The sequence below is a fragment of the Haliotis rufescens genome, unplaced genomic scaffold, assembly GCF_023055435.1.
Source record: "Haliotis rufescens isolate VD_foot unplaced genomic scaffold, xgHalRufe1.0.p SCAF_30, whole genome shotgun sequence".
In the NCBI taxonomy this organism is placed as follows: Eukaryota; Metazoa; Mollusca; class Gastropoda; order Lepetellida; family Haliotidae; genus Haliotis; species Haliotis rufescens.
The window spans coordinates 5,936,639-5,952,564 of record NW_025964002.1 but is presented as its reverse complement, the minus strand read 5'-3'; the positions used below and the strand labels follow the sequence as shown (position 1 = coordinate 5,952,564).

The 15,926-nt window shown below is 38.9% G+C and overlaps 1 protein-coding gene across 3 annotated transcripts in view; it reads right to left on the bottom strand.

Annotated features, from left to right (window-relative positions):
- LOC124143260 (D-aspartate oxidase-like) overlaps positions 1-14,328 on the bottom strand; it is a 42,833-nt gene extending 28,505 nt beyond the window's left edge. Inside the window, exon 1 of one of the 3 annotated variants that reach the window (XM_046512166.2) lies at positions 14,107-14,328. The gene's annotated coding sequence lies outside the window, so the exon portion shown is untranslated. Of the gene's footprint in view, positions 1-13,944; positions 14,072-14,106 lie in introns of those variants that run through there. The other 2 variants (XM_046512163.2, XM_046512165.2) reach the window with 2 other exon arrangements.
- Between the last annotated feature and the right edge of the window lie 1,598 nt (positions 14,329-15,926).

Here is a 15,926-nt window from a genome sequence, read left to right as displayed (position 1 = left end):
TACCCGTGCTCGTGGGTTTCACCGAAGTGGTAAACGTCTGAGACCTGCATCGCTTCGGGCTTTCCTCCCACATTAAGCTGACACGCCGTGATATAACTGGAATAATGTTAAAAGCGGCGATAAACCCAACTCACTCACTAAGCTGTCGCATGATTCGGAAATACTGTTTAACGCGGCCTAAAACACATTTCACTCACTAACCCGACCCTAGAAAGTCTGCAATACACAGAGCAGTGGTGTACAGTGTAATTCACTCATGGGTATTGAAACCCTTTTCATTCTTTGCTCATACCATATTAGGGTTGGTGGGGAAGCTTAGTGGTTGAAGCTACGTACCTGAGACCGTTCGACTTCGCACGCTGGTTATGTGTAAAGCCCTATTATTTGTAATGGTCATGGTGGTTGCCAGTCTCGTCGCACACCAAGGCTTAATGCCCCACATTTGTATAAGTGTATTGTCATTGTTGGTGTTTGTTCAAAATGTGCCTCTGTTCACCCAACTCTTAATGGGTGCCCGTGGTTGTTAACCCTCTAGCTCCTAACAGGTAGCTTGGGTTGTATACTCCCCAAGGAGTTCAGAATGATTTTTGAGTGTACACTGATCCAGTGACCGGGGTAATAATAGCGATTTTAGCATGCCCCTGAGTGGTGTGGAAATATGCGCAATATAAACTGCCTATTTATATCATTAGTGACTCGGTGACATGATGCTGTTAAATGAGGCGTGAATATACATGATGTGAGTGTATGAATGTAAATGTACATAACTATGGTTGATGGTTTTGAATCTTCTATATATTCGCACTAGTGCACTACATATAGCACTATAACAGAATACGAAATATCGCCGTGAATAATTAATGTCGACAGATGCACGTGTGGCTATACGAAGCCAAATAAGCCAATCAGGTGATAAGGAAAACTATTTATAGTTCACTCTCCTACCCAGAGTTCCATGCGGCCGGCAGCCAGCTAGCATAGTACCTCTGCCACAGGCCAGCGCCATGTGACGATTCGTCACATCTTTCACAGTCCATTCAAGATATTGCATATGCTTTTCATCCGTTTCATGTTTGACAAGTCTACACATTTTCATAAACAAATGTCAAAGAATGGTTAACTTGCATTGAGAAAGTATGCAAATACGTAAAAATCTACTTGTTTTTGCGTAGTTATCCTATGTTTACATTGGTTGTACGGCTCCACGTGCTGTCATCGAAGCCCAACGGAGAGCTAGCGACACGGTCACTTTGATGCATAAATATATATTGTCATGCAACTCACTGTCGCAGTTGTAGTAGCTATAGCATATCTATATAGTTATGCAAAACAATATGTAAAGAGCCCCCAAATACTTACATTAGTCCGTTCTATACTGATTTCTGAAAAAGCGCGTTTGTTTACAAACAAGAGAAAAGTCCTGTCACGTGATATGCAAATTAGCCTGTGGCAGTGGTGTTATGCTGAGTCACCACTGCGACGGAGTGTGTTTATAGTTATGACAAGCATTGCAAAGCGCGCTTTTCAAGAAATATCCATTTTGCCAGCGATAAAAAGCATCGAGTTTTGATCACGTGGTAACAAGGATCGGCAGCCAGGTGACTACGAGCGGCTACAAACTTATCTGCCCTTGATTCGCACGCACTAAGCAACAGATTTTTATTGACTTCCTGCGCGTACACGATCCAGCGGGGTTTTCCGTGTTGGCTCAAAACTGAAATTCGGGAAGATTAAGGGGATTAGGGCTGGGGATTATAGTCTGTTCCTGACAGGTGAACGCTCGTTAGCTCAAGAGCTTTGAAGCTGAAGTTAGCATTTGACAGTTGGATTTTGAGCGAACACCTACCACCTAGAAGTGTTTGGATTACCAAGCAAGTTGAGTAGTTAGTGCATATTTCGTTAAACAACTGTATCTGTTGAAGTGAGCAAAGAATCATAGCTAGGTATATTAAGATCAAGTTACCATGTGTAGGTCATAACCATTAAGGCAAACGCTCGAATTCATGTGCACTGTTTTCCTCACACTGAGTGCGATAGAACATTGGTTCATGCTGACTATCAGTATACAACAGCCTCAAAGACACGACATATTGGAAATGTCCACATCATACATGTACCACCGGGTGTCCAGCTACTCTGACCACAAAGAATGACACTCCAGTTAAGTTTAAGAAACTCCACAACCATCAAGCAGACCAGTCAAAAGTAGGCATTTGGGTCTTCTTTTACAACTTCGGGAAGCGTGCTAGAGAACTGATTCCAGTTACAAGAATATCAGGAAGAGGTTTCTGGTAAGGATGATGTTTTATTATGACCTTATGAAACTCTGGGTTTTTTTCAAATATGGCGACACCACCTTACTCACTTTACGTTTATTTATGTTTAATTATTATTGGTAATAAAGTTGTTCTAAAATAAAAGAATAGTAAATTTATGAACATCTAATGTGTTTTGTTACTGGGTTTCATTATTAGGCTCATTTGCGGAACCAAGTATGCACAGAGACAACACGCAAGTACAATCCGCCGGTTCCATTCTGCCAAGTTAGCTCTATACAGGGAGAGAGCCCAGGTTCTGCCATCACTCCCATCTTCCCCTGAGCAGTGGGTGGACGGTTCTTTACCCCAGGCATCCATTAACCATTTCAACACCACCGGCCCAAGAACGACCCACCATGTGGAATGATGGCACCACCCCCTGAATACCCACATAGGTTACCCCCACCCGAATCTCTACAAGTTCCTGTGTATATTGAAGCATGAGCAAGTCTACGCTGAAATTGAGATCCTCAACTCCAAGAAACAGGCATGATCAAGTCCAGAAAGAAGAAATACCAGACAACAGACTTGATAACGTGTTTAGATGGCATTGTAGCCATTGTACCGAAATACAGATTTATGTTTTATTCATGTTTGGTTATTGATATTTCATGCTTACAGACAATTATTGATTTGCGTCCCATATGTTCTCATGATGGTTTATAACCTGTATCCATGGTGAGTAGCCTAACTATAGACAAATGCATTGTGATAGTGTATCTCACAACATTCTTGACAACATACGTTACCACAATATTCATAACACATTTAGCAGTATAAGTTTCACCATTACGATGGAAATGATTTACAATGGATTGATCATTTTAAACATCTAAACTTTGCACTTAATTTAAGTGGTTTATACGCTTATTCAACGTACGTATGTATACAGAATTCAATGATGATTTATAGAACCCTGTAAGAAGATCAGAAATAAATAATCCAATAACGAAACGAATCAAACGAATAATAAATAAAACGAATCCAGAAAGAAGAAATACCAGACAACAGACTTGATAACGTGTTTTAGATGACATTGTAGCCATTGTACCGAAATACAGATTTATGTTTTATTCATGTTTGGTTATTGATATTTCATGCTTACAGACAATTATTGATTTGCGTCCCATATGTTCTCATGATGGTTTATAACCTGTATCCATGGTGAGTAGCCTAACTATAGACAAATGCATTGTGATAGTGTATCTCACAACATTCTTGACAACATACGTTACCACAATATTCATAACACATTTAGCAGTATAAGTTTCACCATTACGATGGAAATGATTTACAATGGATTGATAATTTTAAACATCTAAACGTTGCACTAAATTTCAGTGGTTTATACGCTTATTCAACGTACGTATGTATGAAAGAAAAAAATCCACACGCTTCGTTAATTGTTCATCGCGATATTTCGTGATTCTATTTCAAGTGACGAAGCCTATAGTATTCCACCATATGATAGAAACCTTATTTCGTTTCAATATCATTGCCTGCGTTGGTGTATAGCGTAGGTTGCATACAGCGTGTTCGTCAGCCGGAGGCCTGCATACATTTATTTCTGATCTTCTTACAGGGTTCTATAAATCATCATTGAATTCTGTATACATACGGTGAGCTCAAACAGTCGCACAGCTGCGCTTAGTCACAACGTTCTACCCTGAACAACTATTGCTGTAAATCTCACCAGGAAGTATCCGAAAGGAAAGGTCATATCGTATGAGACGACTCATCTGCTGCTGAATACAACTACTGACTGACGTATTTCTTGAACTCTTGACTTGAACTGTTGTTCCGAAAGACCGCCGACATCAAGTGGGGTTGTTTAGCAGGATTGCAGTCACTCGCGACTGGTGTCGTTGGCTGTTTGGCGGAACGTACTTTGTAGCTGGAGTTTATTTCAGAAATGTATTTCATACTGCGGTGGTGTAATGTAGTATGAACGCTTTGAACCGTGCCACTCCGGCGTTTACACACAATTATTATATTATATAGCTATTTATCATTTAACTTAAGCATTTATCCATGACATAAGCTTATGACATAAAAACATGTATGTCATACCCCAATGACATAAGTATGCAAATTAGATATGCAAATTAGATAACCGGAAGAGCGAGCGGTTTGATTTGAAACTATATATTATAAGTGAAGTTACACCAGAGATATAATCAGATTACACAGAATCGTTGTTGTTACCGTTATTAAAGTTTCAATTATTCTGCAAAAGTCTGTTCAAGTATTTTGTTTGAAATAATCCGAGGAACTTTTTTTCTCAGCGAATTGTTTATTTTGGTTTACATGGCTATGGAAAACATGTATCACTACGCACGATCTATACGTAAGATTTCGACAAGTTGCTGATGTTAATGTTTAATGCAATTATTCCTTAATTTGGAAGCAAAAATGTGAAAAAGATAAATAGAATTCATCACTCGTGTTTTTTTAATATGGGAAATATCAACCTCGTCCCGTTAATCGGTATTTGCCTCGCCAAAGGCTCGGCAAATACCGATTAACTAAGACTCGGTTGATATTTCCCATATTAAAAAACACTCGTGATGAATCCTCTATATATTTATTAATATAACTTGCACCGTTCCAAGCGTTCATACCAGTAAACCAACACAATGTGAAATTTATTTCACAGCAATTTTACTGTGACGCACATTTTATGCGATGTACGTATATTACCGGTTACATTGATTGCAGTGACCAATTTGCGAGAATAATCTTCACACTTACGCAAAACAAAGTAGTTCCAATTCCATCAATAAAAAACACACAACTCATTGTGAATCATTTATTAATTTTAAATAAATACTTTCTTTTTTCACCGACATTCACCTTTAAAAAATCGCCAAATATGTAAACATATGTTGATGTTAGATGTTGACGTTGACGGTGATCGACTTTCACAAAATGGCGCGTCTACTGACATCCGTATTCGGGATTTTACGAGGAGCTTCACGGTTCGTACAAACATAAATGAGCCATGTAAGTAATCCGAAACATTCTGAAATCGTTGTATTGTTTTTCATTGTATTTATTGTTTTGTATTGTATATGTTTTTTCAGTGTAACCAAGAGAAAGAGTCAGAAATGACGATAAATACCGTTGTCGCTTTGGTGTTATTGCGTCAGTCATGGCGTCACGCAGGACGGAAACTTTGACGATTTCTGTTGAATTTACCAAATTATTGTAATGTGTCTATATCTAATTCTCTAATTCTAGCTACAGTTCTCTTCCCATGCATCTTCTAAAAACATTTAGCCATAATATGCAACAAATATATGAATGTTACTCTCAAAACTTGAGAAAATGCTACACAGAGTAAAATCTGAATTTTCCTTTGTTTACATTTCGAACACGTACTGTTTTCCGAGCACAGCGTTCGTTTTAACACCTAATATATTTCGCTTGAGTTCACCTTGACAGTTTGCATAGGTGGCATCATTTGATTCTAAAATGCATTAGGAGTACAGGATGCATGTATCGCAGCTGAATTTAAAATATACGTGATCTAATAGAGGTCTCATATCCGGCATAGATATACGTGAAACGTGATTTTGTAAACGTTGTCCACTATGGCGGAAAGTACACTTTTGCGTTTGTGTTTTTGTATTTTCCCAAACATTCTAAATGGTTTTAGGTTTATCGGCGCCATTTCAGAATGATCATTGGTGAACTGAGCAGATACCCGTGAACACCAATATGCTATTTTTGAAAATCAATTCTCAGGTATTTGGATTAGAAAACATGCACTCAATAACGCTGTAAATGGTAAAGTAATGTGTCAAACATGGCGAGACTTACGATGTTCCTAATTGTCAGAGGCCATATTTGCTTTGCTTAAAATGACAGTGGACATCACAAAACAGGGAATTTCCCACTGAATCGAAAAGAATTAAGTGTTTTTGAGTGCGCGATAGATCCCACATGTATGTTGAATTTTTATTCGACTTCGAAGTGAGGGTTGAACGGGGCCACGTATATAGATCCATGTCCGTGTTACGTCCAGGGGGGTGAATGTGATTACAAGTATATAAATAAGTGTTTGAATGAAACCTTGTGTGGAAAAAGAAATGTTATTTATTGTCCTATATTGACGATCCTCAAGATCGTTGTAAGCAATGGGGACAACAAAGAAATGTTCAACTCGGGGATTCCCCATGAGTGAGTGAGGGAGTGAGTGAGTGAGTGAGTGAGTGGGCGGATGGGTGTTTGAGTGTTTGAGTGAGTGAGTGAGTGGGTGGGTGGGTGAGTGAGTGAGTGGTTGAGTGAGTGGGCGGGTGAGTGGGCGGGTGGGTGTTTGAGTGTTTGAGTGAGTGAGTGGGTGAGTGAGTGAGTGAGTGAGTGAGTGAGTGAGATCACGGCGTGTCAGCTAAACATGAAAGAAAAACAGGCCTCAGACTTATACGACCGCCTCAGTGGTCTAGTGGCAGAACGTCCGCCGGGAGAGCGAAAGGTCGGGGGTTTACTGCAAAGATTACTGCTAGATCTGATCCCTAGCCAGCATCGAAATTTCTAACGGCTGTAACCCGTGGATCACGTGTTGACGTAACGTTACGGCGGCTCAATGTTAGAGTTTTCGAACGTTGAAAACGTTGTTAATGTTCCAAAACTTTACCATTGAGCCGCAACTGCATGGTGGAAGTATATAGAATATGAAGCAACATGTAGTTATTTATTCGGATTCAGAATCCAGAATTATGCGACGCCGCTTTGCACATTTTGAATTCTTGCTGGTAGAGGAAGTGGCATATTGTTTATGTGAATGGGGAATGAACCGCCGTGTGTCGGACCGGCAAACAAGCATGTATTATAGTTGATGATGTCTCTCTTGTCAAAACAACATCACGAGAATGCGAGGATGTGGAGGATGGGGACTGTATTACATGTATTTGTGGCTGACGGTATGATTTGACCTGCCATGCCCGAGCTTGACAAAATATGACCTATATATACTGTGGACAAAATATAAGGGAAGTGATAATTTGAATACAGTTATCGTTGGGTTGAACATTTACAATACCAAGGCGTCGCATAGTAATGTAACATTCAACAGCACGTGATGCACACAGAAGCCAAAGTGTGTGTGCCTTTAGGGGATCTTATAATCACTAATTCATTTGAGCCGGGACACATGCTTAAACATGCATACGGGACAGTACCTCAATGAAAAGGCAAAATGGGGAATTGTGGGTACGGAGGAGGGGCGTCCATCTCCCAAGTTGCCAGAATGTTTGGCAAATCCGAAAGTATAATTTCTTAACTGTGACACAAGTACCGTCAAACGGGTGGGGTGTACATGAGACGTGGGCGTGGCAGGCCTAAACAACGACACCTAAACAAGATCGTCTCATTCCATTTATTGCATTACGAGATGGATTCAAATCTTCTCCTGTTATCAACAGAAAATTCCGTACATTAACAGGAAGGCGGATTTCAACATCTAACGTTAAAAAACCGGCTCTCTGTAGCCCGCCTAAAATCAAGGTATCCTGTAGAGGGTGTGATCCTAACACCTTACCATAGGTGAAAAAGATTGGGATTGGCTATGCAACATAAAGGACGGTCTGAGCGCCAATGGTGTGCCGCCATGTTTACTGACGAACGAGGGTTTGCCTCAGATTCACAGATGGCAGAAAACGATGTTGGCGACGTAGCGGCGAGCGGTATGCCAGGGTAACAATTTATGACCATGATCGAAATGGGCGTGGCAGTGTCATGGTGTAGGGCGGTATCATACACGACAGTGTGAATGCACATGTGACTGGCCAGCGATATGTTTATTTCGGTGTTTTCAGTTTCAGTTTCTTGTATCATCTACGTGTAAGTCATCTGCTACTAAATCATCAAGTACACGATGAGGTACGTGGAGGCAGGTGGGGTCGATCAGACCGTCACAGGTACAATCCTGACTCTCTATCGTGGTACTTGTAGTTCACCAAGGCTTGTGTTCACAACGTAAATATTAATATGTAAATATGTATCAAAAGGATGTAAAATGTCTTTTACTCTTACAACTAAGTTGCCGTCTACTACACCAAGTGTTTCCCTTAATCATTTCCATAATTAGACTGTACGCCATTTCATTAACAGAGGGCATGTTTCACTGAATGTATGTACAACAGAAAGTATGTTTCACTGAATGTATGTACAATAGAAGGTATGTTCCGCTGAATGGATGTACGATAGAAAGTATGTTTCAATGAATGTATGTACAATAGATGGTATGTTTCACTGAATGTATGTACAATAGAAAGTATGTTTCACTGAATGTATGTACAATAGAAAGTATGTTTCACTGAATGTATGTACAATAGAAAGTATGTTTCACTGAATGTATGTACAATAGAAAGTATGTTCCGCTGAATGGATGTACGATAGAAAGTATGTTTCACTGAATGTATGTACAATATAAGGTATGTTTCACTGAATGTATGTACAATAGAAAGTATGTTTCACTGAATGTATGTACAATATAAGGTATGTTTCACTGAATGTATGTACAACAGAGGGCATGTTTCACTGAATGTATGTACAACAGAGGGCATGTTTCACTCAATGTATGTACAACAGAAAGTATGTTTCACTGAATGTATGTTCAATAGAAAGTATGTCTCATTGAATGTATGTACAATAGAGAGTATGTTTCACTGAATGTATGTACAAGAGAGGGCATGTTTCACCGAATGTATGTTCAATAGAATGTATGTTTCACTGAATTTATGTACAATAGATGGTATGTTTCACTGAATGTATGTACAATAGATGGTATGTTTCACTAAATATATGTACAATAGAAGGTATGTTTCACTGAATGTATGTACAACAGAAAGTATGTTTCACTGAATGTATGTACAATAGATGGTATGTTTCACTGAATGTATGTACAATAGAGAGTATGTTTCACTGAATGTATATACAATAGAATGTATGTTTCACTGAATGTATGTACAATAGAATGTATGTTTCACTGAATGTATGTACAATAGAAGGTATGTTTCACTGAATGTATGTACAATAGAAAGTATGTTTCACTGAATGTACGTACAAAAGAAAGTATGTTTCACTCAATGTATATACAATAGAATGTATGTTTCACTGAATGTATGTACAATAGAAAGTATGTTTAACTGAATGTATGTTCAATAGAAAGTATGTTTCACTGAGTTGTTTTACAACAGAAGGTATGTTTCACTGAATGTATGTACAATAGAAAGTATGTTTCACTCAATGTATGTACAACAGAAAGTATGTTTCACTGAATGTATGTACAATAGAAAGTATGTTTCACAGAATGTATGTACAATAGAGAGTATGTTTCACTGAATGTATGTACAACAGAAAGTATGTTTCACTGAATGTGTGTACAATAGATTGTATGTTTCACTAAATGTATGTAGAACAGCGGGCATGTTTCACTGAATGTATGTACAATAGAAAGTATGTTTCACTGAATGTATGTACAATAGAGAGTATGTTTCACTGAATGTATGTACAACAGAAAGTATGTTTCACTGAATGTATGTACAATAGAAAGTATGTTTCGCTGAATGTATGTACAATAGAAAGTATGTTTCACTGAATGTATGTACAACAGAGGGTATGTTTCACTGAAAGTATGTACAATAGAAAGTATGTTTCTCTGAATGTATGTACAATAGATGGTATGTTTCACTGAATGCATGTACAATGGAAAGTATGTTTCACTGAATGTATGTACAATAGAAAGTATGTTTCACTGAATGTATGTACAATAGAGAGTATGTTTCACTGAATGTGTGTACAATAGATTGTATGTTTCACTAAATGTATGTAGAACAGCGGGCATGTTTCACTGAATGTATGTACAATAGAAAGTATGTTTCACTGTATGTATGTACAATAGAGAGTATGTTTCACTGAATGTATGTACAACAGAAAGTATGTTTCACTGAATGTATGTACAACAGAGGGTATGTTTCACTGAATGTATGCAGAACAGAAAGTATGTTTCACTGAATGTATGTACAATAGAAAGTATGTTTCACTGAATGTATGTACAACAGAGGGTATGTTTCACTGAATGTATGTACAATAGAAAGTATGTTTCACTGAATGTATGTACAATAGAAAGTATGTTTCACTGAATGTATGTACAATAGAAAGTATGTTTCACTGAATGTATGTACAATAGATGGTATGTTTCACTGAATGGATGTACAATAGAAAGTATGTTTCACTGAATGTATGTACAATAGAAAGTATGTTTCACTGAATGTATGTACAATAGAAAGTATGTTTCACTGAATGTATGTACAATAGAAAGTATGTTTCACTGAATGTATGTACAACAGAGGGTATGTTTCACTGAATGTATGTACAATAGATGGTATGTTTCTCTGAATGTATGTACAATAGATGGTATGTTTCACTGAATGCATGTACAATAGAAAGTATGTTTCACTGAATGTATGTACAATAGAAAGTATGTTTCACTGAATGTATGTACAATAGAAAGTATGTTTCACAGAATGTATGTACAATATAAGGTATGTTTCACTGAATGTATGTACAACAGAGGGCATGTTTCACTGAATGTATGTACAACAGAGGGTATGTTTCACTGAATGTATGCAGAACAGAAAGTATGTTTCACTGAATGTATGTACAATAGAAAGTATGTTTCACTGAATGTATGTACAACAGAGGGTATGTTTCACTGAATGTATGTACAATAGAAAGTATGTTTCACTGAATGTATGTACAATAGATGGTATGTTTCACTGAATGTATGTACATTAGAAAGTATGTTTCACTGAATGTATGTACAATAGAAAGTATGTTTCACTGAATGTATGTACAATAGAAAGTATGTTTCACTGAATGTATGTACAATAGAAAGTATGTTTCACTGAATGTATGTACAATAGAAAGTATGTTTCACTGAATGTATGTACAATAGAGAGTATGTTTCACTGAATGTATGTAGAACAGAAAGTATGTTTCACTGAATGTATATACAATAGAAAGTATGTTTCACTGAATGCATGTACAACAAAGGGTATGTTTCACTGAATGTATGTACAACAGAAAGTATGTTTCACTGAATGTATGTACAATAGAGAGTATGTTTCACTGAATGTATGTAGAACAGAAAGTATGTTTCACTGAATGTATGTACAATATAAGGCATGTTTCACTGAATGTATGTAAACTGTACAATAGAAATACGTAAAACTGAAACATTATGTGCTAACGGACGTGTGTATTAACGGACGTGTGTATTTATCATTAGTGAAGGAATACATAGCTGAAAGTACCATGTGCACGTGTGCACAAATACCATCATATCAACATCTGCAACAGGAGGCAGAGTATAACAACTACCACCAAGGATAAGTGGTCCCTGATGATCACGACAAGGTCATTGATAAGCACAGCTGTGTGGGCCAGGAGTGCTTGTTGTCGTTAACACGCCTCACACACAGCACCTGACTTTGATAAAATACGTCCAGTCGCTGTGCGGGAAAAACTAAGTAACCTTGGTAACAATGCATATACAGTTGACGTGATGAGAAACATGATATGGTATGAGAATGATTCACATACTAGTATGTAGACTGGCGTGTTATTATATTCACCTGTAGATATATATACCTGTAGACTGGCGTGTTATAACACTCACCTGTAGATATATACACCTTAGAGCGGCGTGTTATAATACTCACCTGTAGATATATACACCTTAGAGCGGCGTGTTATAACACTCACCTGTAGATATATACACCTTAGAGCGGCGTGTTATAAACCTGTAGATAACTACACCTGACGACTGGCGTGTTATAAGACTCACTTGTAGATAAACAACAGGTCCAGTCGCTGTGACCTTGGTAACAATGCATGTACAGTTGACGTGATAAGAAACATGATATATATTAGAATGATTCACATGCCAGTATGTAGACTAGCGTGTTATAACACTCACCTGTGGATATATACACCTTAGACTGGCGTGTTAAAACACTCACCTGTAGATAAATACACCCGAAGACTGGCGTGTTATAACACTTACTTGTAGATATATACACCTGTAGACTAGCGAGTTATAACACTCTCCTGCAGATAGATAAACACGTAGACTGGTGTGTTAACTCTCACCTGTAGATATATACACCTGTAGACTGACGTGTTATAACAGTCACCTGTAGATAAATACACCTGTAGACGGCCGTGTTATAACCCTCACCTGTAGATATATATACACCTGTAGAATGGCATGTTAAAACACACCTGTAGATATGAACACTTGTAGACTGGCGTGTTATAACATTCACCTGTAGATACTAGTATATACACCTGCAGACATCCGTGTTATACCGTTTTCAACTGCAGATATATATACACCTGTAGACAGCCAAAATATACCGTTCTCCACTGCAGAAATATACACTTGTAGACAGCCAAGTTATACCGTTCTCAACTGCAGATATACTAGTATACACCTGTAGACAGCCAAGTTATACCGTTCTCAACTGCAGATATATACACTTGTAGACAGCCAAGTAATACCGTTCTCAACTGCAGATATATACACTTGTAGACAGTCAAGTTATACAGTTCTCAACTGCAGATATATACACTTGTAGACAGCCAAGTTATACAGTTCTCAACTGAAAATATATACACTTGTAGACGGCCGTGTTATACCGTTCTCAACTGCAGATATATACACTTGTAGACAGCCACGTTATACCGTTCTCAACTGCAGATATATACACTTGTAGACAGCCAAGTTATACCGTTATCAACTGCAGATATTTACACTTGTAGACAGCCAAGTTATACCGTTCTCAACTGCAGATATATATACTTGTAGACAGCCAAGTTATACCGTTCTCAACTGCAGATATATACACCAGTAGACAGCCAAGTTATACAGTTCTCAACTGCAGATATATACACTTGTAGACAGCCAAGTTATACCGTTCTTAACTGCAGATATATACACTTGTAGACAGCCAAGTTATACAGTTCTCAACTGCAGATATATACACTTGTAGACAGCCAAGTTATACAGTTCTCAACTGCAGATATATACACTTGTAGACAGCCAAGTTATACAGTTCTCAACTGCAGATATATACACTTTTAGACAGACAAGTTATACAGTTCTCAACTGCAGATATGTGCACCTGCAGACGGCCGTGTTATACAGTTCTCTGCTGCAGATATATACACCTGTAGACGGCCGTGTTTTACAGTTCTCAACTGCAGATATGTACACCTGTAAACGGACGTGTTATACAGTTCCCAACTGCAGATATGTACACCTGTAAACGGCCGTGTTGTACCGTTCTCTACCACAGATATATACACCTGCGCGTTACAGTTCTCATAGGTAAATATTCACCTACAGGTAGGTCACTCATACCTGTTCCAAAACCCAAGTATAAGTGACCATAGATATTCAGCTCACCTTCATGGAATCGAATATATAATCATATGTAACTTAATACTACTTTATATGGGGAGGGTTACGATGACCTTGCCACAATGTTGAGTAAAACATCTTCCACGTCAACGATGACCTCCTCAAAATTGTGCATTAATACTATAAGAACAGTGTTACCTTTTCGTTGTCGATAAATAGTACTCCGTTAAAAGGCGCGTTGCTGCAGTGTCACCAGGTTTAGGACAGAATGTTCAAGCAGGACGGTCTGTACTATGTCAGAAAAGTGTCACGTGTCACATTCTAGCGTTGACAGGTCTATATAGAAACACAAATACCTACCTCCTTTAATCTTCACGCTTCAAACTCCCCGTGAAGGACGGTGCCATAACGATATGAGTCGTATCTGTCAAACACAGACAGCCTCCATTTTGTCATGTGACATAAGGTATGCTAGTACAACCATGGTTTCCCTCTGTGCAGTGACTACAGAATTTCGGCCTTGACCGTAAACATGTGCGCGGAGCCAACTGGCTGAAGAATTCACGCTGATACCTAAACTTATCCTTGCTGCAAGGTGACTCTGGGAGAATGTGCTATAAATAGTATAAATGCTTTGTGCCGTTGCCATGGGACACAGTTGGTACCTGTAGCAGTCGGCTTGAATGGGGGTAAGCTACGTTAGACGTCGAAGTGTTAATTTATGAATGACATGTGATTGAATGTAATATGTTTATCTATTACAGAGTTAAATGTCCGAGTGTATATTTCCCCGTTTAATGAAATTTAGTTGAGGTGAATTCCCTCACAGTTGCATAGAGCTCAGTGTCCCGCATGAGTCGAAACTGCCCAAACTTATAGATGGGTTAGTACACACTGTCGCTTACCGACTGTCTCCTATAAGGAGCGACGCAAGGGAGCGTACTCGTACAGATGAAGCGCACTTAAAATCCGACCGGGTCCACACTGCTAGTCCGTTAGCCGCAAAATGAGTGAGTGAGTTTGGTTTAACGTCGCCTGAGCAATATTCCAGCAATTTCATCGAGGGGGGCACCAGAAATGGCTGAATTATAAATTTCGAAGGAAAACAGAAGTGACGGATGTCTGAATGCGACTTTCAACAACACATATTGACTCACTAATTGTTCCCCTACCACACACACACACACACACACACACACACGCGCGCATGCGAACACACACACACACACACACACACACACACACACACACACACACACACACACACACACACACACACACACACACACACACACACACACACACACACACACACACACACTACCTGATACATCGTCTTATGTACGAGTCAGTTTGTAGCTGAATGACATCGATAAACCCACAGAAGGTAGAGTTGGTGTTTCAAAAGGGATCTTAAACTTGATTGTTGGACATGTCCGCTTAAACAACGTCTTCAAAGAAAATGACATGTGATATTTGTGTCGAACGTTTCTTTACACTGGTTGACAATTGTCCGTTCTACGCATGCGTGAAAAAACCCTGCAATGGCAAAGGCTATGACAAGACAGCTTAAGAAGGTTCTAAACGTTCAAATGCATTGAAAATGGATATTATTTAATAAATGTCTAGTGTGCACGTCGTAGTATAACTGTAATAACTCTGTTAAACCCTATTTCACCTCAAATCACTTTTCAGAACAGAACAGAACTTTATTCGCCCAGGCCAAGTCAGCCGTTATCTCCGACTAGAAGACATCCGGCCATTGGACTGACCGACTTAGTCCCCTAACATATAGTAGACACAGTCCCCAATAAAGCATATGTTCTCGGGCGGAGAGTTTACACCAGAGGCCCACACACCGCCAACGTGGCCCCGCTTGGGCTAGCTCTTTAGGCGGAATGGCGGGCAATACCAAGGGCAACTATAGGCAAGTGAGTGAGTGAGTATGGTTTTACGCCGCTTTTAGCACTATTCCAGGAATATCACGGCGGGGCACACCGTAAATGGGCGTCACACATTGTACCCATGTCGGGAATCGAACTCGGGTCAAACGCTTTAACCACTAGGCTACCCGACCGCCCCCATAGGCAAGTTACTCAACAGTATGTCATCAAGGTGTCGTGTATCACCCAACATGGTGGACACTCACGATATTGATCTTCAAGCCCGAAAATAATTTT